The following is a 22,321-nucleotide window of genomic DNA, read 5'->3' on the forward strand; positions in this document are numbered from 1 at the left end:
AGGAATGGAACAAAGCTACAACATGCGTTTCTTTTATTTTTACGGTGAAGAACTCTTTATCTTGGCTGGATTTTCCATGGTGTCCTTATTTTCCCCATGTCTGCTTGCAGCCCTTCACATTCTTCCCACCAGTGGCCTGATTCTCCTCATGGAGTGACCACGGTGCTGGCCGTGCCATCAGCCTGCACCCAGAGCCATGCACCCGGGCACAAACCCTGCCAGGACGGACACTGACGACCTTATCCAGCTCCTGATACAGGCTCTCCCCGCAGCTCTGGCCCTGCTTGCCCCTTCCTCTGCTGAGCTGCGCTGCAGAAAGAGAGGTTACCTCGTGTTTTCCTGCACAACAACTTGCCGGCTGTCTGGAGCGGTGAAGGGAGGCTTGCAGTGGAGCGCGGCCATGCAGAGCTCTGCGGAGCCGGGAGGCCTTCCTGCTGGGGTGAGGCAGGCATGCTGTTGTGCATGGGGAAAGCCAGGCTCCCCTGTCTCAGCTCTTGAATGAAGTCAGTATTTTATGGCTCTCTGGGCTCTATGGGAGCTTCCAAAGCCAGGTCTCGTTGCTGGGCCACAGCCTGAGCCACTGGGTACAACCCCTGAGAGCAGATAAATGCAGGAAGGACTGGCAGGTGGAGCCTCTGCCTCCTGTCTTTAATTAGTCACATTTTGATGCATAAGCAGTTTTAAAACAGATTTTCAAAGGTTGTCTTTCAAGTCTGCCTGGTTTTAAGAGCAGCAAAGTAAGCTAGCTAGCGCAGCAGCACCTTTGCAGCAGCCACCAGGGCTGAGGTGCCCAGACGCACCCCCCTCGGCACATGGCCTAGGGTCTCCCTGTAAGTCCTGCCCCCCCCCCCAGCTGTGCCTAGACCCCTACTGCCTCCGGCTACCTGGGCTCAGCACCAGGATGGGACCTGGCGTGGCGTTGCCAGCAGCTCCTGGCTTGCTGGTCACTGCTCCTTGGGAGTGGTGAAGGGGTACCGTCCGCAAGCAGCTGAGGATGTGCTGAGAGCAGCCAGCCCTGCTGCCTTGGGGCAACTCAGAGGAAGAGCGAGAACAACCCAGCTCACGTGGGTGATGTGTACAACCCTGGCACCAAAAAAATGGGAAAATCTGTGCGGCGGCAGGCACCAGGCTAGCTGGCTTCCCAGGGTGGGCCACCTGGCCAAGCAGTACCCGGATGCTCAGAGCTAGGCCCTACTGAGGTGCAGAGGTGGGAAATCATCCCTATGAAGATGTGGCCCTGTCACCCACCACGAGATATTGTTTTCTACATGATATGCTGCAGAAAACAGAATTAGGGCCTAGTGAGGGCTATGGGGAAGGTATCTTCCTATCCTGGGGTAGGCTTGCATGTTTTGAGGGGCAGCTCTCTGCCTTGGTGTATGAGGGAAGAAGGACGGGGGTCTCCACGGGGCTGGCAGAGGGGCTGGGAGGTCCCTCCCGCAGGGGCAGAGCTGGGCACACGACACGGGTGGAGGGCAGCGAGTGGGGCCGGCGATGGGTGAGCGCAGATAAAACCCGAGCAGCTCCCGCGGCTGGGATCCGGGGAGTTTCCATGGGAACCGACAGAGGATGCTCGGAGGGCAGCAGCAGCTCCGCCGGCCTCACTTGCTGGCCTTGGCGCGTGCGCCCCGGCATCAAGCACAGGTGGAGGGTTCCCTTCGGTGTGTGCAGGGGCTGGGCAGAGGGGCCCTGCAGGGCTCCCGAAACCGCCCGGAGCCGGAGGAGGCCAGCTCGTCGCCCACGGCCATGCAGCGAGTGGGTGTCCGGCGGGGGCTGCAACACTGGCTGTGGGGTGGCTGCGCACCGCTTGGCTCGCTGCTCGCTTCCCCTTGGCTTTGCTGGGGCTGAGCCGCGTGCTTAAGTGTTGGCTGAACCGGGGCCAGCCCCGTTCTGCGGGCAGCTGGCTGGCGTGTTTGTTTAAGCCAAGCCTTCCCGGCTGTACCAACAGCCGCCTGTTTATCCGCACGTGGGTGGCGAGAGCCCTGACGTCAATGCCTCCCTTTTATCTCCCCCGCAGCCAGCTGAGCTCCCCAGGAGGAGGAGGACCGTTTGCCTGGCTCGCCAGGCACCAGGATGAGCTGCTGCGGCAGCGTCTGCGCTGGGAGCAGTGGTGACATGGCTGCGCATGGTGCCTGCTCTGCAGGGCAGCGCTCCCCACCCTGCCCTCCTCACTGATCTTTGCCCTGCTCCTGTGCCACCGCAGCAGGTCTGCTTGACCCAGCTGGTCTCTTTTGGGGTGCTTCTCCAGAATTTTGTTCTCAGGGGGGCTGCCAACAGCTTGGGGGCTGTTTAGAAATAATAGACATTGCTCATTAGCATTGTTCATCCTTTTTGCCATGCTCCTGGGAAGCACCTCTTGCTCACTTCTGCGTGTCTGTAGCAAAACTGGAAAAGCTCTCTGAGTTTGGGTGAGGAGGAGGCCAGGAAAGGCCATCTCCAGGTTGGCACTACCACTTGAGCCCACTTCTCTGAGCACTCCTTGCCCCTCTTGTTGGCTACCCCACAATACCCGGGCACCAGCGAGCTCCTTGGCTTGGGGCCATGGTCTGCTCTGCACGTGCTGTCCTGAACCCACTCCTCTCAGCTAGTTGTGGTGGCAGCATGGCAATGCTGGGGGGTGAGAGGTGGCACGGGGACAGGTCTGGGAGCTGGGGATGTCCCAGTGGCACTCACTGTGTGCCAGCCTCAGCTGCCAGCCGTGGTCCCTCTGTCTGAGCACAGGAGATGCTGCTTGGGCAGCTGGAGACACGGCAGTGTCTCTGTCCTGAGATTGCCGATGGGCCTGGCACATTCGTGTTTGCAGGTACAGCCGCAATCCTGCGGTCCCACACTGGGCAGCTGCCCTGCTCCATGCTCTGGCATGGTCTGCCCCTAGATGAGATCATGTTTGGCGGCTTCAATCACACTTATACCCTTCCCTCATATCTGTTGTGGTCTTCTGGCCTTCCCTCCTGTTTGCTTTTTTGACCACTCCTGAGCACAAGGCAGACATTTTCATAGGGCTGCTTGTTGTAACACCAGCAGTGGCTCACGGCTGGATGGAAACACTCCACTCAGGAAGGAATTTCATCAGCCGTCTTATTGCCTAGGGCCTCGAATGGTCTCTCTGCGGTTCCTTGCAGCTGGACCCAGCCCCAGCCCTGAGTCGCTTGCATTTACAGCGAGCTCCAGGGCACCCACGAGGCTGTGGAAGACCCAAGTCCCACCGCAGGTGCTGCGCACTCCCCAGCCACCTCCCCACCACGGGAAATGCCCACTCCCCTCCCGCACCAAGCCCTGCCGCTTGCCATTGCCCTTCCACCCCTAAGCTGCTCAATTTCCCTGGAGGCCTTTGGCGACAACGCTGTCACCAGCCTTTTGCAAACCCAGCACAGCTGCACCCTACGCACCACCCTCTCCTATGTTGCTGCTGGCTCCTTCAAAGTTGGCTGCTCTTAAGAGACAGGACTTCCCTTTACGAGTAATCTGCTTTTTTCCCCAGGCAGATAGTATTTAGATAATATTTACTCAGGTGACCACCAATTCTATTTCCAGTAGCACTTCTGCTAACCTGCAGGTACAGATGTCTGACTTAGCGCCCTGCAGTTTCCTGGATCTCCCTGCAACAGGTTAAAAGGAGAACTCGTGTCACGTCCACCAGGTGGTTCCAGGGAGCAGGTACGTCGGGCTGTCTGAGGATCATCTGTTTCATCCTCCGCATCCTGCAGAAGCAGGGGAGATGCCGCCTGGCACCATGACTCCTTGCCGCTCTCCTCTCAGCTGGCTCTGCACGTCGTGGTGCGCTTTCTGTCTCTGCTGCGCTTCCCACCACGAAGTTGGGAACCCCCCGGCTCCTCCTGCTGCAAGCACCGAAGTGACGACTTGAGGCAGCAAAACCTCAGTCCTCCTCCCGCAACCTCCCTGATGGACTCCTTCAAAGAGGGAATTGCCAGATGAGCTTGGTTCTTTTCCGTTTCTCTCAAGATACTTTTCTGAGTTCTTTTTTTTTTTTCCCCCTGCTGTTTCATGTGTTTAAATTTAATCTCTCCTGGATCCTCATTTAATAAACACACAGTGCACCAGAGGAACCCAGATAAAGCTCTCTAGAACATGCTGGGAGCTGCAAGGTCTTGTTTTTTGGGGCCACTGCCAGGTCTCTGGCTATGCTCACCACCACCACGGGCAGAGCAGCCCGCAGGCTGCGTCCCAGCATGCGATGGGCACGGGCACTGGGGAGGGAGTGGGGCCGACTGCGGGGCAGCACGGTACGACCCGGCTCTGCCCACCGGGGCCAGCCTGGCGCCCAGGCTGAACCCACCCCATGGGCAGGGGCCGCTCGCTTGCAGGGAAAGGCTGGGAGCCCCTTCCTGCCCAGATCTCACCTCCGCACGCAGAGAAGCCAGCTTTAAGCGTGTTGTGCCTGCGTACAGCCAGAAACAGGGAAACCCCAGCGATGTGCGGGAGGCTGAGCAGGACAACTCCTTGTCCTTACACAGCAGCCGTGCTCTGGTTATGCTTTTGGTTGCAGTTTGGACAGCACAGGCAGTTATGCTTCTTTGCTTTTTTTTACCATCCCTGCTCTGCAACGCATGATGATCCCTGCAGGCCAGCACGGCCGCCCCGGCTGCGGTCCCGCTGCGTGGGTCCTCACCATGGAGGGTGCCACAGGGCTGGGCGGGCTCTCACTGGAGGTCCCCTTGTTCACAAGGTGTCTCCCACTCTTAGATCCTCCCTAAGACCCTTTAATTCTGTTTTCCTGGAGCTGCTATTCAGCTGCCAGCAATCCCTGGTGCAGACAGAAGGGCGCTGCGAGTCTCACGCAGGTGTCCCAGCTGATGAGGCTGAACCTGGCACTGGTTTGCTGTTCTTTGGCTGAAGCATCTGTCCCTGACCACAGAGACAGGCCCAGAGCCATGCTCTTGCTTGCATCCCATCCACAGGTGCCTCTTAGGACATCACCTGTGGGACTTGCCCAGCCACAAGCATAAAATCCTGCTCCCCTGCCCCACGGGCCATGTGGTCTGCATTCACCAGTCTGGCAACAAGGCTCCTCTGCAGCTAATTGCCTCATGGATTGCTCTGTCCATCATCATTAACCACCCTCCGGGAGTAATGAGGACCTCTGTGCCCTACACAATGCCCGAATGGTGCTTGGTGTGAAGACAGCGCGGCCCAGGCAGGCACCCTGGCATTGAGACGGCAGGAGCAGAGGTAGGAGCTGCTCCACGTTGGCCAGTGCTGCCCTCGGCTCCTGCAGAGCCGGCAGCACCGCCACTGGGCCAGGGAATGGTGGCGGCACCCCAGCCACTCCCGCAGCCCCAAATCCAGCCGCGTTCCCGCTCCCCAGGGCTCCCTGCAGCTTCCCCGCCCAGCTGGGAGCCGTGCGAAGGGTTGGCTGGTGTCTGGGCAGAAACCCAGCACGGCGTGGGTATGAATTGCTAATACACCGGCAGCAGCCATGGGGAAGGAGGCGGGGGCTGCGGGGGAAGCATTTGGCCCCATCTTCTCTCTCCGGATGAACCGACGTGAAATCCACACGAAAGGCAAAAGCAGTCACTGGCAGCCTCACGGCAAGACCCCGTGGTGGTCGGGCCCTCCTCCCGGCCCCTCGTGGCCGTAGGGTGCCATGCGTCCCCCCCGGAGCAGCTCCTTGGTGGCCAGGGCTGGGCGACGGTGCTGGAAAGCCCTGGCATCGAGTCATTGTGCAACCAAGCAGCTGTGGTGGGAGCAGCCAGCGGGGAAAGGCTGGCCGGGGGGGAGGCAGCCGCTTTCTACAACAGCGTTCAAAGAGTTTTGCTTAAGTGTTGCTGCTCTTTAGGGCTTCCTCCCCCCACCCCAAAAAAAAAAAAAAAAAAAAAAAAAAGGAGAAAAGGAAGATAAATCTTTCCATGCAGGATGAAAGCGGCCTGTCTTGACTATTTACCCAGCAATTATAAGTAAATCGGTGGTGCCTAAAGGGGCTGGTTGCCATAGTTACAATAGGATTGGAAGGACCATCATTTGGTCCTGGCCGCAGCCAATCAGGCTGAGAAGCCAAAGCTGCAATATAAAGTAAAGATTCCCATCTTCCAGCCACACAGTTGCCAAGAAAGGGAAATAGGTTCAAGAGTCTTGGAAAGTGCTCCGGACAGCAAGCAGGGCGGCTGCTCCCGTCATGGCGGACTGCGAAAACCCAGCCGGCGCGCGACGCAGCGGGGCAGGCAGGTGAGAAATCCCAACTCTCCCCATCTCCCCGGTTATTGTTCTCCTTCGCCACGGCCCCCTCCGCCACCCCACCCCACCCGCGGCCACCACCGACCCCCTCGCCCCAGCCCCAAAACCCACAATGAAACCCCCTTCGGGCAAGAGACAAAGAGATCCGTGCGGAAAAACGCTCCACCATTCTCCCCAAATTGTTATCGTAGGCCTTTCAAATCAAATTTCGCAAAGCAGCTTCATCAAAGGCCCCCAGCTGGGAGACGCAAGCCCCATATTCCTGCCGCCCACATGGCCCCCCCAGGTCTTGGATGGTGCGACAATCGCACACAAAGTCAGCGCGGCTTGAGAAGTGTGTTTGCAAAAAAAAAAAAGGGGGGAAAAAAAAAGAAAAAAGCGAGCGAGAAAGAGCGGTGCCTAAATTGATCATAGTCTCCAAATCTCATTACTCGAGACTTCTGAGGACGGATATTTCCAAAGGCTGCTATTAAAGACTTGTAAATGGAGCCCCTTTATGAGATCAAAGCCCAAGGGCCGGGACACAGGGGTGTGCGGTTGCTGCTGTGGTGGCTAGAGGAGGGGGCGAGTGGTGGAGAGCCGCAGGATGGTGGGGGGAGTGTTCCTCCCCTGCTGCTGCTGCCCTCCATGTTTCCAGTGTCGCTGCTGCTGCTGCGTGACCCATCTTGCAATGGATACTGCAAACGTGATGTCAGGCAGGGACGGCGGGGAGAGCCGAACGCCGCCCCGGCTCCAAACGGCTGAAACGGAGACGAGCGAACTCTGCCGGCTCGCGGCACCAAGCTGGGGACACAGAGAGAGAGTTCAGAAACTCAAGCAGCTCCCTTCCAAAATTCATTATTAAAAAAATGAGCTTATTCCAGGCGGGACCTCTCAGGACACCTTGAATTGCAGATCAGCTCACGGCACTGGTCAGCGGGCTGAGCAAGGCTTTCCTAGCGGTTGAGTCCACTTGGTTGGGTCTCTTTTTCCTCCCGAAGTTGCGGCATCTCAAAGCCCTGCTGGCCATGAGCAGAAGGGCCGAGAACAAAGGGAGGTGGACAGAAGTTGCACTACTTTCCCTTCCTGCTGCCTCCCTTCAAATACGGGCTTATTTCTGTTGTTGGTAACAAATTCAGCTCTAGGCAGTATTCCCACCACCAGCAAACAGGCGCCCCATCATATTCATGGAAAGCAAACTCACAGATGGTAAAATAACAGAGTCGTGTAGGTTTCAAAGAGACTTTCTATGTCAATTGTTATATTATTAGGTAAACTCTAAGAAGAAAATCTTTTAATCCACTGTGGCTAATCCAGTCCACTTTTGTTGGCCAGGACATATTCAGCATCAACAAAAGGCTCTGGCCGACGGACACCGGCATACATAATGTATTTATAACTCTGGGAGCTGGCTCGGCAGCTCCCAGAAAGAGACACTTCTTGGGCCAGCAGCAGGGGCCGGAGCAGAGGATTTGCCCGACTTCTATCAGTTTTATTTTCATTTCAAAGAACCCGACTGATATTTGCACTGAGCAGTTTACCAGGCGAAGCACAAAGAGGGCAGGGATGTTCCCAGCTTCGGCTGGCCCCACAGTCCCCAGAACTGCTGGGATGCAGCTGGGACCCTGCTGGGACCTGCGCCCCTTGCCTCCCTCCGGGTCTGAGGCAGCGTGAGGACATAGTAGAGCCTGGGCACTGGGAAATCCACCAGGCACTGGGCAGGGAGCGTGGGGCTGCGAGCTCCCAGTGCTGTCAGCACTCGGGGCTGGGGCAGAGGCGTGCGGGAGAGCGAGCACCATGCCTGCCGGGAGGAGGAGCGCTCCAGAAGGCACGGGCAGGTTTTCAGGCTCCCACCCAGCCTTTCTTGGCTGCTGACTGCCTTGTGCTGGCGGCAGAGAGGGCTGCAAGGGTCGGTTTGCCCCAGGCCTGGTGTTGGAGCGACTGCTCCCATGGGGGCAGGCTCCGGGAGCAGAGCGGCCACCAGGAGGTGTTGGCCGTGCACAGGGTGGCTCCCGCACAAAACAGCCGTTCCGGTCCCCGAGGATTTATACAGGTTTCGCTTGGAAGACGTCATTGCTCTGGGGTGGGAGGAATCACCTTCCTGCAAGGGCACGGGATATAAACGATGTGGGAAAAGAAATGCCCAGCACTGCGGAGGTTGTGCAGAGCCTCTGAGGATGTGAGGTGCATGGACAGACATTGTCATCCTTGGCACGCTGCCACAGGAAGATGCTAAGCCCAAAGTCTGCAAGATTTGGTACCGTATATCCACCAGCACATTTTCTCATGCTTCTGCCAATTGTGACTACAAAGGATCAGGCTGAAATATAATACGAGGCCTGATTCACTCATGTTTTCCTGCCCTGGGTTCTCCTGTCTTCTGCAGCACCTGAGGCTGGTCACTGTCACCAGTCCGTCTAGTCAAAAAAGTGAAGATGTGGGGCATCAGACTGATGTCTGCTCCCACCATGGGAGAAGAGCTGGATAAGCTGAAGGACATGGCTGGCTCGAGCACGAAGGGTGTGAAATGTCTGCAGATAGGCAGGCTGGAAACTGGAATGTAGCTCTGGTCCTGAAGAGCAGGAGGGACTGGAGTAGCCTCTGTGTCCTGATGGGGACAGGAGCCAAAGGCTGGGAAGCAGCACTGCCTTATGGAGAACAGTCCAAGGCCTGGTGCCTGCAGGAAGGTGGACACAGAAAGCCACGAGACACCTGCCCAGCCCAGCACCTCTGCCAAGTGGTTCTTGCTTTCTCCTCCCCAAGGACAGAGCAGGCCGCAGGATGCTCACGGCCACTAACGCATGTCTCTCCCTGCTCCCAGCCCTCACGTCCTAGGGAGGCCTTGGGACTCAGGCTGCTGCTTCCTCGGCTGCACCTGAGCCCCAGGTTCCCCTTCTCCAGGTCTGCTTTGTACTGAAGCTGGCATGATTTGTTGGGCGGCAGTTTCCCAGAAGCGTTCAGACTGCTGTGATTCACCTGCCTGCCATGTCATGGGAAGGGGAGGGGATTTTAGGAGCGGAGCAGTGTGGTATTTCACACAGGATAAAGGACACTAAATGGTGAGCACAAGTGGAAAGGGGCCACGGAAATGCTGGCAGAAGCAGGCCAGGGGAACCTCATATCCGATATCCAGTGCTAGGGAAGTTTTGCCTCTGCCTTGGAGCAAGTCTTGGACCCCTCCTAAGACAGAAATCCCACGCTTCTCTGTGTTTCCTCTCAGTGAACTATACAGTGAACTATTCTCTGAGTGTTTTTTCCCGTTCTGTGTCACAACGACTCTGATACCCTCCACATTTGCTTGCTCGATGCCAGAAACAGCCGGCCACGCACCATGCCTCAAGCCATCAAGCAGCCGCCTGCAGACCTTTGCCTGCTTCCACAAATGAAGAGGCGACACTTGTTAAGCAACCCAGCTCGCCAGCCGCAGCTCAGCACAGCGTTGGTTCGCTGATGAGGGGCAGAAGAGCCTGCACCAACCCCAGCGGTGCGGGGGGACGCGGCTGGGCGCCTGCTGGGCCACGGTGGGTGCCCTCCGGCATCGCCTGCTGCAGCCCCACCACGCAGCATCCGCCGGCTGCCGTGCCCTGGTGGCCGTGGCACACCGGGTGTCCCCCGGATCTCCAGCCAGGCCACAACCAGCACAGCGGAGGGGCCTCCTCGGCACGTCTTTTCACACTTTTGCTCCTTGGATTTCTCTGCAGAAAGAGGCAGATGAACCCAGTGTCATGGCTGGGCTGGGTCCAGCCTCTCAGCTCGTCTGGTTAGGACCTCAGGCAGTGTCCGTCAGCACAAAGCCTTTCCTGGTACAGGTCCTAGGGACTTATGAGCAGCCCAGGGATGGTGGCACGTAACACCTGTCGCAGCTCAGTGGCAGGGAATCTCCACAGGCCATCTAGTGAGGTTTTTGAGGCTCAGAGGCCCCATGCTGATGTGAAGTCCTAAAATCAGCCGAAATGGAGTGGGAGGAGAGATGAAGTGCTTTATCACCATCACCAGCCTCTGGCATGAGTAGGTGGAGCTAAGCAGTACCTAACAAAAGGTGGGCAGGGTGGAAAGGCTCCTGATCATACAGTCCTGATGTGCTGGGACCTGCTGGAACCTCACTCTGACCACCAGAGGAACTCCACGGAGAAATCTTCTTTCCCAAAAACAATACAGCCCTCAGGAGGTGACCAGAGATGGAAGAGCTCCATCTTCGGATGGCTCCAAGCACTGGCTGTGCCAAGCCCCCTGGCTGCTGGTGCCAGCCCCCCACAGCACTGAGTGCCCCCCACTGGCCCAGCCAGGAGCTGGGGAGGCGGCTGCAGGGTGGGCTGCTCCGAGGAAAGGCCACTTCAGAGGCAATGGCTCGGAGGAGAGAGCAAATCCCCACCTAAGGCTGGAGCAACCAGCTGCAAAATGAAGTTTTGGAAGTGCTACTGGGAAGGAAGAGAGAGTTGGAAAGGGGTGGTGGAGGCCAGGGTCCCATCAGGGATAAGGAGAGACCCCAGGAGGGTCTGCAGGGCTGTGGTATTGGGGGGCTATAAGAGCAGGGAGCTCACAGAAGTGCCCTGCCAGGACTAGGGATCCACCGTCCAGGCCAGCTTGTCCCCCGTGGCCCAGAGCAAACCCGCTCCCCTCGGTGTGGCATGTCCTGCCTGCCAGCAGGCAGCCCCTGGGGTGCCCATTACCGGCAATTAGCTGCAAATGGCTCCCCAGCCTGGCTGCTGGCTTGCCCGAGCACTCATAGCTGACACTTCTCCAGGGCACAGCGGCTCTCAGGAGCATCTGCGTCATCTAATGAAGGTCCCAAGGTTCACTGTGCTCCCTGCTCCTGCTGCACAACCCTGCCTGGCCTCCAGAGGGGCCAGAGCAAATGGCACCTTCTCCATCAGCCCCTGCCACCCGGCCAGAGCTGCAGCAACGTCCCATGCAAATCAGAACTTGCTCTGCCCTGTCAGAGAGGTGTGAAGCAGCAAGGAAAGCCACTCCACAGGAGCAACAAGGGGTGGCTGCCTTTGTTTGCAGCCTCATCCTGCTCCCGCAGAGGGCAGCCCCTTGGCATAGGCTTTCCAGGCTGGGGACTGGGAACTGCGAGGTCTTAATGCTGCCCAGGCCTGGGGCCTCCCCAGCTGGCCCTCCCTGGGGCAGGGCAGCCTAATGAGCAGAGCTCATTAGAGGACAGATCAGCCACCTGGGAGCTCAGCTGAAAACTCAGCACTACCTGCAGGAAGGGGCAGCATGGATGTGGCTGTGGGGGCATGGAGCTCCAGCATGCAGGAGCTGCTGTGTGGAGGAGGGAGCCAGGACCTGAGCTCTGGTGCACCAGAGCCACCAGTGCTTGCTCCAGGGAGCTAGATTTGGAGATTGTGCTCCAGGAGCAGGGTGATGGACCTCTCCACAGGCATTCATCTCAGCAGTCATGTGGGGGCTGTGGTGCTTTACCTCTGCCAGGGCATCTCTTGAGGCAGGTGACACGCACTGTGGCTGCGCAGCTGAGCCAAGGAGCACAGGGAAGTGCCAGACCTGCAAGAGGCAGCGCAGATCAACCCCTGCCAAGCTGCTGTGCTGGAGACACCACCTGGGGTGCTGCTCGGGGGCTGAAGAAGCCCAAACATGTTTGTGACAAACTTCTGAGTGCTCCCCTCATGAACGGTGAGGATGAGAGGTTTAAGTTTTCCTTCCTTCTTTCAAGAACAGGACGAGTTCGCTGGCATCTTGCCACAGCCCTTGCACCCTGATGCCCTGCAGCGATCTCACCACCATCGCCTGGTTGACTGATGGCATCAGCTGGGGCGCAAGTGGCACTGCTCGGCTCCGGATAGTCATTGCCAACAGGATGAGGAGTAGAGAAACAGAGACATGCAAAATAGTTGACTGTTATTTTGGCATCCAGTCAAAGGATTTCTAAGGGACTTCAGCAGTTCTGCAGGGAACCAGTGGCCCCATGCCACCCAGCATGGAAACACACAGTCGGCTGTGGCTTTTGGCAGACACCCCCCCAGCGGGAGCCATCCTCTTCCACCATGTAGTTCCTCTGTTCAGGGGTCCCAGGTCAATGCTCTCTGGGTTTCCTCTCCACCAAAGAGCACTTTGTGAGAGATGATTTAGCTCAGTGCACCCTGGGCCTCAAACTGGCTGCTGACGTGGAGCACTGTGGCGCTCCCAGAAGATGCGCTTACTTGGATGTAAGTGAGCAGGTGCTCCTCGAATGCACCATTGCCAACATCACTAAACATTTGAGAAGATGATAACAGAGGGCAACCACAGAATGGGCTGAGCCTACGGGCCCCACTGGGAGTTGAGTCCTGGGCACGGCTTGGGCTCAATTTCGACCGCTCACTTCTGGAGAAGATGCCACGGGGTTTCCATCAGTAGCACCCAATGTGACCACAAGGATCCTTTGCCTCAGCCCGGGTCTGGCTGTGTTAGCCCTGAGCAAACCAGCTACAATCTCAGCTGTCATGGTAATTTCATGGGCTGGAAGCTCTCCTGGAAGAAGACAATGCCAAATTGAGACCTGAACTGTACGTGTCGTGAACACTGACAGTGTGCACAGGCGAAATGATTCCCAGAGCTTGTTCTGGGTGCACAAGTGTTTCTCAGATTTCCTCACAAGCCTCCCAAATCCATCAAAGCTGACCGTAAACCCATGGGCCGCTAGCTGGGCTCACAGTAAATCAAAACTGCATGATAAGTTCATTGACTGTCTTCCACATCTCTGAGAAGAACCTCATCAAAGCAGATGCACTATCAGCGAGCCTCATCTCAGAGAGAGGCGAGAACTGGGAAACCTGCAGTGTGCATCCAACTTGCAATAGTGCAATCAACAACTACAGGCCAGATGTGGGTTAAAACATGGTCAGCAGAGGTTACCTATTGAAAAACTTTTTGCTAGCTTGCTGGGAAGAGCGGGAGAGCTGACCCTCCAGGATGGGTGAGCCAGGAGTATGGGGACAAGCACTTGCTCTCCAGGATGGACTGCTGATAGGGATCATATCAAAATATTCAGGTTGAACATCTGTAAAGGCTCTATGACAGACATCAAGGCATCACTGAGTGCTGAGCTTGCTTTTTCAGTGAGGTTAGTGACCACATCTAAGCCAGAAGATCTTGCCCGGTATTGCAAAACAGATCTGCAACAGTGGAGCAACCAACATTTCCAGCAGTGCTTTTGACATCAGCCTTTCCTTACCTCCAAGCAGGCCAGCTGGTTGGGATCATTAATGGATGGATGAAGGAGATACGCCTCTCCTGCCAGGATCAAACATGTTGGCTTAACACAGGTTGCTCTGGGGCAACCCTGGCAGCAGGCTTCATCTCACAGTGTAGCCATCGACGATGTGAGTGCCACAACCCAGCTGTCAGATGGTCCCCGCGTTCCCCCTGTGGATGGTGACCACTGTGCACCCACCTCGTCCCATCCCCTTGTGGAGGCAGACAGCAGCCGCAGACCTGGAGCAGCAGACACAGAGGTGTTGACAACAAGCGATGCCCTGGAGCAGGTGGGTGAGCCCCAGGTGCACGGTGGGGCATGGGGACCAGGGACAGGAACGGCCCCACCACCACCAGTGCTCCCTCTTGCCTGGTCTCTGTAACGTGGGGCCAATAACTGCTGTACCAATATCCACTCCAGAGCCCCCGTGCTCGGAGATGGGACAGATGCCATGAGATGCCAAGGCGCCTGGACCCATCAGTCCCGGGATACCCAGCCCCCCCGGCCAGCCCTGGGGCAGGGTTTGGAGAAGGTAGGCTTATTTGGCTCCCCGGTATCCTTGGCCTCAAAATTTACTGCAAGCAGGCTCTATGCCTTGGCTAACATCTTTGTAGGACACACTTTTGGGGGAGCAGCACCTCTTGGGGCAGCAGGGTACCCAAATCACCTGGCTCCCATTTTGAGGTGGGAGGAAGAGCGGAACCCACTCCAGTCACCTCCATCTCATGGAGGGCTGAGAGATGAAGTCTGTCCTTCAGGGCCATGGGATGGCGGCACCCTCCTGCCAGCAGGGACCGGAGGGTGTCACCAGCTGCCTCGCGGCATCTCCTGGGCAGGGTGGTCCCAGAGGCATCTCCCTGTGTGTCCGGGAGCCGCATCCAGGCAGCTGTGCTCACGGAGAGACCAGAGCACATCCTCTCCCATTGACCATCGCCATATGTAACCCCCAGGGCCTGCTGGGGACGAGCTGACATCTCTTCTCTTTGCAGAGTGGTGCTGCAGGGACATGCGTGGATGGCGTCCCACCCTCGGCCAGCCGAGAGGAGCAACGAGCCTGGCAGCACAGAGCGCAGAGAGGCAGGCGTGGGGGGCACAGGCGCTGGGACCCCAAAGGTGGGTGCAGGAAGGCGCGTCGGGCCGGGCCGTCACCCAGGGTTGCCCGCCTTTACTAACCGATGATGAAAAGCAGGGGACACTGGGGACACTGGCTGAGCGTGCCTGTGGTGGTCTTCCCAGCGGCATGGCAGGCTCCTGGGGAAGGGGCTCACCCACACCCCATAAACCACGGGCCCTCAGGAGCAGTCCTGCTTCTGTGAGATCCAGGGAAGGGCCTGGTGGTTATTTTCTTCTTTGTCCTGACTGTATTGCCCAGACGGTGCCCCTTGGTGTGCTCAGGCCTCAGGGCTCAATCTGGCCTGGCAGGACCCCACACAGGCGGGGGGCTTCTTGTCCTGGCACCAAAATGTCCGGTGCTCTGGGGGCCCCAGTGCCCAGTCCCAGCCCTCAGTGGGGCTCTGTGGCAGTGTCCCCGGCAGATCTGGAGGTGCTGGGTTCTCCCTGCGCCTGCCAGCCCCACCATGCAGGCATCACCGGTGTCTTTGAGCATGCAGGGCTCGGCACCCAGCCAGCACAGTGGCTCTGCAGGGTGGCTGCAACCAAAATATTCAGAGGTGAGGGGGCAGAGCAGGTAGATCAAAACTGGGGGAATTCCTATCTGCCAGGTGTCTTGCAGGCAGGCTCTATTTTCTTTGTCATATTGGAAAACTCTTCCCAAAAAGCGGTGCAGAGGGCCAGGTGCAGTGCTGGGAATGGCACAAGAGTGTGCAGGGCCCTGGCACTGCCTCTGCCATGCAGTCCTCCCCAGCACGATGGCCCACAGCCTCCGCACAGGCTCCTTCCCCGGGCAGAGCTGCGTGCTTGCCGCATCCTCGCCAGCCGGCGAGGCCCTGCCCGCCTCCGGCTCCCACACTGAACAAGTCACAGAAGAAGCCAGGCATGTTCCCAGTTGAATTTCCAGGTTTGGCATTTAAGGACTTGAATTTCAGCCGTAAATCTCACTTGTAACTTCGGTTCCATAGCTTTTGGTGCAGGTTTTATGCAGCCCCTGAAGCACCATCGGGCAGTTCATCAATCACAGATTATTTTCTAAAAGAAGTTGATTGCACCTACCCCACAGCATCAATATTGCAAGAAAGAAATAGCTGACAGGTTATCTATCGATGGCTACCCTCAACCTCCTTTCAGTGGAGGCTGAGGGTATATATTACTGGTCATTACACAAACACCTGATAATACATACTATATCCACTTTACATGGACGAGATTTCCAATCCTAAGCAAAAACTGGGAGAGGAAATTCTTTAGGCAGAAAGATGGGAAGGGAGCCCAGGAGTTACCTGAAGCAGCAGAGCCAAAAGAGGTGAGGAGATGTTCAAACAAACGGGGTTTTAATGCAGCCAAGGGCAAAGGAACAAGAGGCGGATAGGGCACACTAAATGGGTGAATATAGTCATTGTTGTTAGTCATAAATAGTGAATTAGTCATTACTGCTAGTAGCTATTACTGTTACTACAAAGGCGCAGAAGCAAGCAGACCAGAGCTGCCAGTGAGCTGCTGTGGCTCTCCCTGGCTGGTCAGACGGGAGAACTGGGAAAGCTTTGACCAAAACTACAGTCCTGAGCCCCAACATATCTTGGCATTTTTAGAGGAGACTGACAGCCAGAGAGAGGAGCCTGGGGTTGGTTTGAAGGCTGGTGGCAGAGTCTGGTGACAAGAGTGGTTGATCGGCTTGTCTGAAGCAGCCTCCAAAGTGATCTTCTTGTGGGGGAAATCTTTGTAATCTTTCTGGGGGAAACACCAGGTCTGGGGGCTCCTTAATCCAGCATGGGAAGGCAAAGCAGAGTTAGAGGAAAGAAGTAGGGCAGGGCAGACGCAAGTAGAAATATCAAGCTTGTGATGGCTCTCAAGGCAGAAGGCAGAACGAGTCCCCCAGGGAGAGCAGGTGAGTGTGCCAGGATGGTATGGGGCTCTGGATAACATGCAGGGGCTTCCCCCTCTGATATGGGCATCTGCATCACCGTGGGCAAACTCTAGAAGCTGCAAAAAAAATTTCAGGCTGCTGTGTGAGGTGGCACAGCCCCTCCTGCCTTTAAGTTCCTGGAAGGAGTTCACCCTGGACAGACAGCTGGAGTTTTTTCCTGTTTTTGCTGCGAGCAGCAAAACCTTTGCCCCATCCACCTGGTCCATCCCTGTGACTAGGAGAGGGAAGCTCCAGGGATCCCTGGATACCCCAAGGATTTGCTAGCGATCACCCACGTGGGAATGGGAGTGATTTAACCTGGGACTGCACCTGCAGGGAGCTTGCATGGTGGGATCCCCTGAGCACTGAGTCCAGATTTCTGCCAGCACAGGAAGCCTGGCCAGCTCAGGGCAGTCCTAACAACTCCATGTGCTCCGTCTAAAACCAAGGCAGGCAAGGAGAAAATAAGACAAATTACATAGACTGTCTGCCTATGAAAGCTTTGAATCCCCAGTTCTCTGTGCAACCTACTTAGCCAAAGCTAGAGATTGCAGAGAGAACGGTGTTCATAGAAGTGCTGTGCAAGTCAGCAGACCCCCGAGCGAGTGCTGGTGGGCAGAGCCAGCAGCAGGGCACGCTTCGCCTGCCAGCTGCCTGGGGGTGACAGGGAACTGGGAAACTGGAGGAGAAGGACCCAACTGCCTGGGGAAAACAAGTCCCCCAGCCTTCCCACGTGCCTGGAATTGCAGACCCGCATGTGGTCTTTATTTAAAAAAAAAAAAGCATCTGACCAAAAAGGCAAAAGCTGTTTGGAGCCAACTGGACAGGCAGGTGGAGGGGAAGCCATCATCTAAGGACTGCTCAGAGGTGGCCCTAACGTTCAGCCAGCACAGCACGAGGAGGCAGAGCACGAGGAGGCAGAGCTCACAAGTAGTTTGGTGCCAGGAGTGATGCCAGCCCTGCCTGAGAAGGGCATGGCTGCTCCATATAGCTTTGAATTGCATTTGATCAATGGTTTGATTTACTTTTTACTGTGTCTCAAGTTTTGTAACTGGGAGCCAGACTCTGTACTCAGCTGGAACGACCCTTTTTCTGCTTCATCCTTTTTGCCCGGTGCTGGAGGCAAATTCAAGGCAAGCTGAGAAATTTGGGTGCGTTTGTCTCTTCCAAGGCAGTGAATCCAAACGAGGTGGTTTGCTTAGGCTCCCTGCAGGCCCTGTGCTGCAAACCATAGCGTGGGGACTTGGAAAGCAGCTCCTGCTGCACGGTGGATGCTTTGGGGGGACTGATGTTGCCAGGGTCAGGGAGATCTCTTTAGACCAGTGCCTCCTGCAAGAAGGGATGCTGTGTGGGCTTAAAGCAGCATCACCTGCTCCAAATGCCTCACTCCCCTCTGCAAAATTACCTTTGTCTTGCTTAGGTCCCCCTGCCCCTCTCTGTTGCTGGGACACTGAGAGGTAAGAGCCAGGCCCACCCTGCAGAGGCATTTGGGTTTGCAGCTCTCTCCCAGCTCGGCAGCCGAGGGTTCTGTCTGCAGAGCCCCGGCACAGCTCACGTCCAGCCCTGGGCACAGCTGCCTGCCATGTCCTCACTGCCCATGTCAGGAGGCTGCTCTGTCCCTCCCTGCCCTGCGGGACAGGAGCTGCCTTCCAAGCTCCCAGACGTATCCATGGCCACTTCTCACCCTTTGTTCTCATGCCAGCCACGTCCTTGGCTCCTGTTGCTCTTCGCTGCCACGGCGCTGCCAGCAGGTTGCAGATGCCTCTCTGCCAGCTGAGGTCTTTGAGGTGCCCAGCCCCAGCTCTGCGATGACCCGGCCACACCGCAATGCACGGCAGCTTCATCCCAGCCAAGCGCATCCCAGGCCCTGTGCCATGATGTTGATACTTTTTTCTTGACTGCTACTTCATTTTCTTCCTCTTGCTCTGTGTGGGTCATTTTGCTAGTGCTCCAAGAGCGAGCTGTGAGCCTCCTCTTCCGTCCCACGACATGGTTTGTTGGCAGCGTTCTTTCCCATCACTGTTTGTGTAGCCGACCCCTGACTGCCTCTTAAATGAGCATACTTCAGGCATGAGGGAATGTGGTAAGCAGAGGGTACCTCTGAGGGCGAGCTGCTGTCTACCTTCACCAGGGATCAGCATAAGATCTCTGTGTCCCTGTCTCTCTAGCTTTCCAGCCACCAAGTGGCCTGATTTACACTCACAGGGTTTTCAGCCCTCTTCATAACACTCTTTGCTAGAGCATTCCCCCCAGCCCTTGTCCATCAGGAGATCCTAACACGAGCCCCTGCACACCGCAGGCACCAGTCACCAACACAGCCTGGCACTTCTGTCCCCACCCCGCCGCTTCAGACCAGCAGAGACAAAAATGGGGCTGAAAATCTCCAAAAGGTTGCTGGCTCTTTGCACAGCAGCAATGGCTGAGTTTGTTTCCCAGTTTCGGCACGTTTCTGGGCAGCTTCTCACTGCGATTTGCACAGCTCGCCTGTCAGTGGGAGGCAGACCCAGACAGGGCTGCAGACAGCGTGGGGGATGGCTGTTTGAAGAGAGCTGTTAGGCTTAGATGGCTGTCAAGCAGCTTCAGGGTATTTCTGTTTGGCCCTGGTTTTAAAAAGGGTTTGTTTTTGTTTTGTTTTGTTTGTATAAAACCTAAATTTGGCACCAGTTACAACCTTGTAGGGTCCTTTTAAATTGCAGCCAAAGGTTGAACAGCACCATCTAGTGCGCTTCATCCCAAAAATGCCCGTGCCGGAGGAAAATGGGCTCTCACGCATGCATCACCCATGGCACATCCCTGCCATTGGCCGCATATGCTGGATGTTATCCTGCTGTCAGCTGCCAAACTGCTGCCATGTCAGCCCCACCATGCTCTGGGGGAGCCAGGCAGCAGGCAGGGTTAAAACCAGGCTCCACAGACATGGGTCTAATGGCACGGGATTTGGTCCTTGTATCCAACCTGATCCATGCTGCTTCTGACAGGAGGATTTGCGCAGCTGCCCCTGTACGGTGGGAAACACTGTGTTAGCGTCACTGTGAAGAGCAGAATTAATTTGAGATGAATATTGTAACTACTGGAGGTGAACTGAATGCTCTCAACCTTTGCAGAAGTGACACTGGAAGCCTTGAGGCTCCAAAGCCAATCTGGAGGGGAAATAATGATGCTACCAGAAAATGTCACTTTGCAGCTCTGACAGATCGGAGTAAATGGTTAGCAGCGAGGCTCTGTGAATCACACCATGCAAGCTTCGCGTGCACAGTGTCAGGATGCTTGGATACAGCCCCAAACCCTTTGGACTAAAGCAAGGTCTCGGGCTGCGGGGTGTGCCCAAGTTTTCTATCAGTATCTGATGGCAGCAGCGAGTACACCTGTGGGAGGTGCACCCAGGTATAAGAAGTGCTCAGCCTAGCAGCAGAGTTTTGGGAGGTGGTGGGTAGGTGAGGAGCATCAGGGAGTCTGAGAAGGCGACTGAGTGGTGGATTCATACTCTGCTATCCCTGGGACAGATTTATTAGCCACTCGTAGCTAACACAGGAGCCCCTACTCTCTTTCCAGAAGGCAGAAGGTGGTGGGAATGGAAGCAAATTTCTGCTTGACATGGCCAGTGAATCCCTTCCCTGCAATCTCTCCTTCCTAGGCACCTTTATACAACGCGTTTAAGGCCCTGGATCTTGACAGACACTCAAACAGTTGTGGGAGCCTACTACAGACCAGGCAGCCAGGATGACAACTTTGATGAATTATTCTATATATGAATTAAGGGATATCTCTAGATCAGCTGCTCTTGTCCTTATGGGTGACTTTAACTCCCCAGATACTAGCTGGGAATACCATGCAGCCAGCACAAACAGGTCCAGGAAATTCCTTGGGCACGTTGAAGTGAACTTCTCGGTACGGGTACTAAGGGAGCTGGTGAGGAAATGTGCCCTCCTAGATCCGTTGCCTGCAACCAGAGAGGGTCTCGTGGATGAACTGGTGATCGGTGGCTGCCTTGGCCATGGTGACCATGAAGCAGTCGAGTTTAAGATCTTTGGTGACAGGAGAAAAGCTGTCAGCAAATCTTCAACCCTGGATGTGGGGAGAGCAGAATGCAGGCTGCTCGGGGACTGGTTGGTAAGGTTCCCTGGAAATCTGCTTTTGGTGGTGTTGGGGTCTGTCAGTGCTGGTCACTTTTCAAGAGCTATCTCTTAAAAGTGCAGGAGCAGACAATTCCAAAGTATGATAAGTCAAGCAAGGGGGGCAGAAGGCAAGCATAGCTGAGCAGGGATCTTCTTGTAGTGCGTAGGCAGAAAAGGAAAGTGTACAGACGTTGGAAGCAAGGTCAGGAGGGCTACAGAGATGCTGTTCACAACTGTAGGGAGAATGTGTGTGGCCAAAGCTCAATTAGAGTTGAAGCTGGCTGGTACTATGGGGGACAAGAAGAAGGACTGTTTTAAGTTTGTTAACAGCAAAAAGAGGACCAGAGATAACATTGGTCCATTCCTTGATGAGGTTGGTCACCTCAACATAGGGACATAGGTAAAATGGAGACAATTCATGCCTTCTTTGCCTCTGTCAGTGAGGGGTTCTGCAACCCCTGGAGCCCTGAGTTGGAAAGCCTTGTCTGCAGGAACAATAAACTCCCAGCTGACTGAACTTGTTTGGGATTTGTTGCTCCAGCTGAATGCATGTAAGTCTATGGGACTCGATGGGATTCACCCAGGGTAGTGAAACAGCCGGATGATGTTATTGTGAGACCTTGCCCAATTACTTTTCAATGGTCTTGGGTATCTGGAGAGGTCCCAGTCAAGTGGGAGTTGGCAAATGTTGTTCTGCCTTTCAAGAGGGATAAGAAAGAAGACCCTGGTAATTCCAGGCCTGTTAGCCTCTCTTCAGTGCCTGGTAAAATTATGGAGAAGATTATTCTGGAAATTATTAAAATACATTTGAAAGACAACGTCAAGTCATTTGTCATAGCCAACATGGGTTCAAAGGGGAAAGTCCTGCTTAACTAACTCAGTTTCTTTTTATGATAAGGTTACCTGTCTATTTGGCCAAGGGAAGCCAGTAGATGTGGTCATTTTGAATTTTAGCTAAGCTTGTGATATTGTCTAGTATTCGGTGGCTCTTTAAAGCAGAAATTGTGTATACCTGGAGCTGGGAAACGTAGGGACTGGGCTCCTTGGTGTGGGTGAATTGATGTGTGAAAAGCAGCAAGGTGACTCCAGAGGGAGCCCATGGCTCTCACCATTTTCACTGAACCCTGTCAGAGAAACAGAAAATGAGAGAGGCACAGAGGGAGCTTGGCATGAGCCTGGAGGGTATTCACCTCTGCAGCTTGCGAAGAGGTGGCTGCCTGGCTAAATCTTACCTGCTCTGTGGGCAGATGCAGAGAGCCTGATCCTGATGTGGACAAGGAGCGCTGAACAGCTGGGGGCAGAGATTTCTCCCCTGAATTTCTCAGAAAAGCAACATTTTGATAAGTTGCAGAGCCATTCATTCAGCAGTGTCTCCCCAGGACGAGCCCACCTCTGCGCTGCACCAGCACAAGCCATCAAGCTGGAGATCGCTGGGGAGGGAAGGGCCTAGGGAAAGGAACTGCTAAATTTGGACTTAACAGTGATTGCACCAGAGCACAACGACAGTACGGTGACCAGAGGTGTTGAGACACTGCAGCTGTGCTGGGCAGTCTTCACAACCCCAGACAAGTCAGCCCCTGCTTACAGGGTCCCCTGCAGCCATGGGAAATTGCTGCCCGCTGAGTGCCATCAAGTCCTCATCGTCACACTGTAGCGCGCATAGAAAGCAGGACACAGACTTTGTTCTCCAAGCAGCAGCTGCAAAGGCTATAGCAAGAGTTGGGGTGCAGCAGAAGAGAGCATTTGAGTGTGCAGCACCGAATGCACGCAATGGAGAGGAAAACACAGTGTTTGCTGACAGCATCTGAGACTGTGCGCCTC

The 22,321-nt window shown here is 55.7% G+C and overlaps 1 long non-coding RNA gene across 2 annotated transcripts; it reads left to right on the forward strand.

The window, feature by feature from the left end:
* Window positions 1-6: 6 nt before the first annotated feature.
* On the forward strand, window positions 7-21,833 carry LOC310882301. Of its 2 annotated transcripts, none has more exons than XR_014572891.1 (3): window positions 7-13,655; window positions 14,356-14,479; window positions 21,748-21,833. It is a non-coding gene; the product is annotated as an uncharacterized lncRNA (long non-coding RNA). The 2 variants fall into 2 exon arrangements; XR_014572892.1 differs by lacking the exon at window positions 21,748-21,833 and adding an exon at window positions 18,088-19,670.
* The last annotated feature ends 488 nt before the right edge of the window (window positions 21,834-22,321 follow it).

The sequence above is a fragment of the Anser anser genome (assembly GCF_964211835.1).
Source record: "Anser anser genome assembly, chromosome: 15".
Taxonomy (NCBI): Eukaryota; Metazoa; Chordata; class Aves; order Anseriformes; family Anatidae; genus Anser; species Anser anser.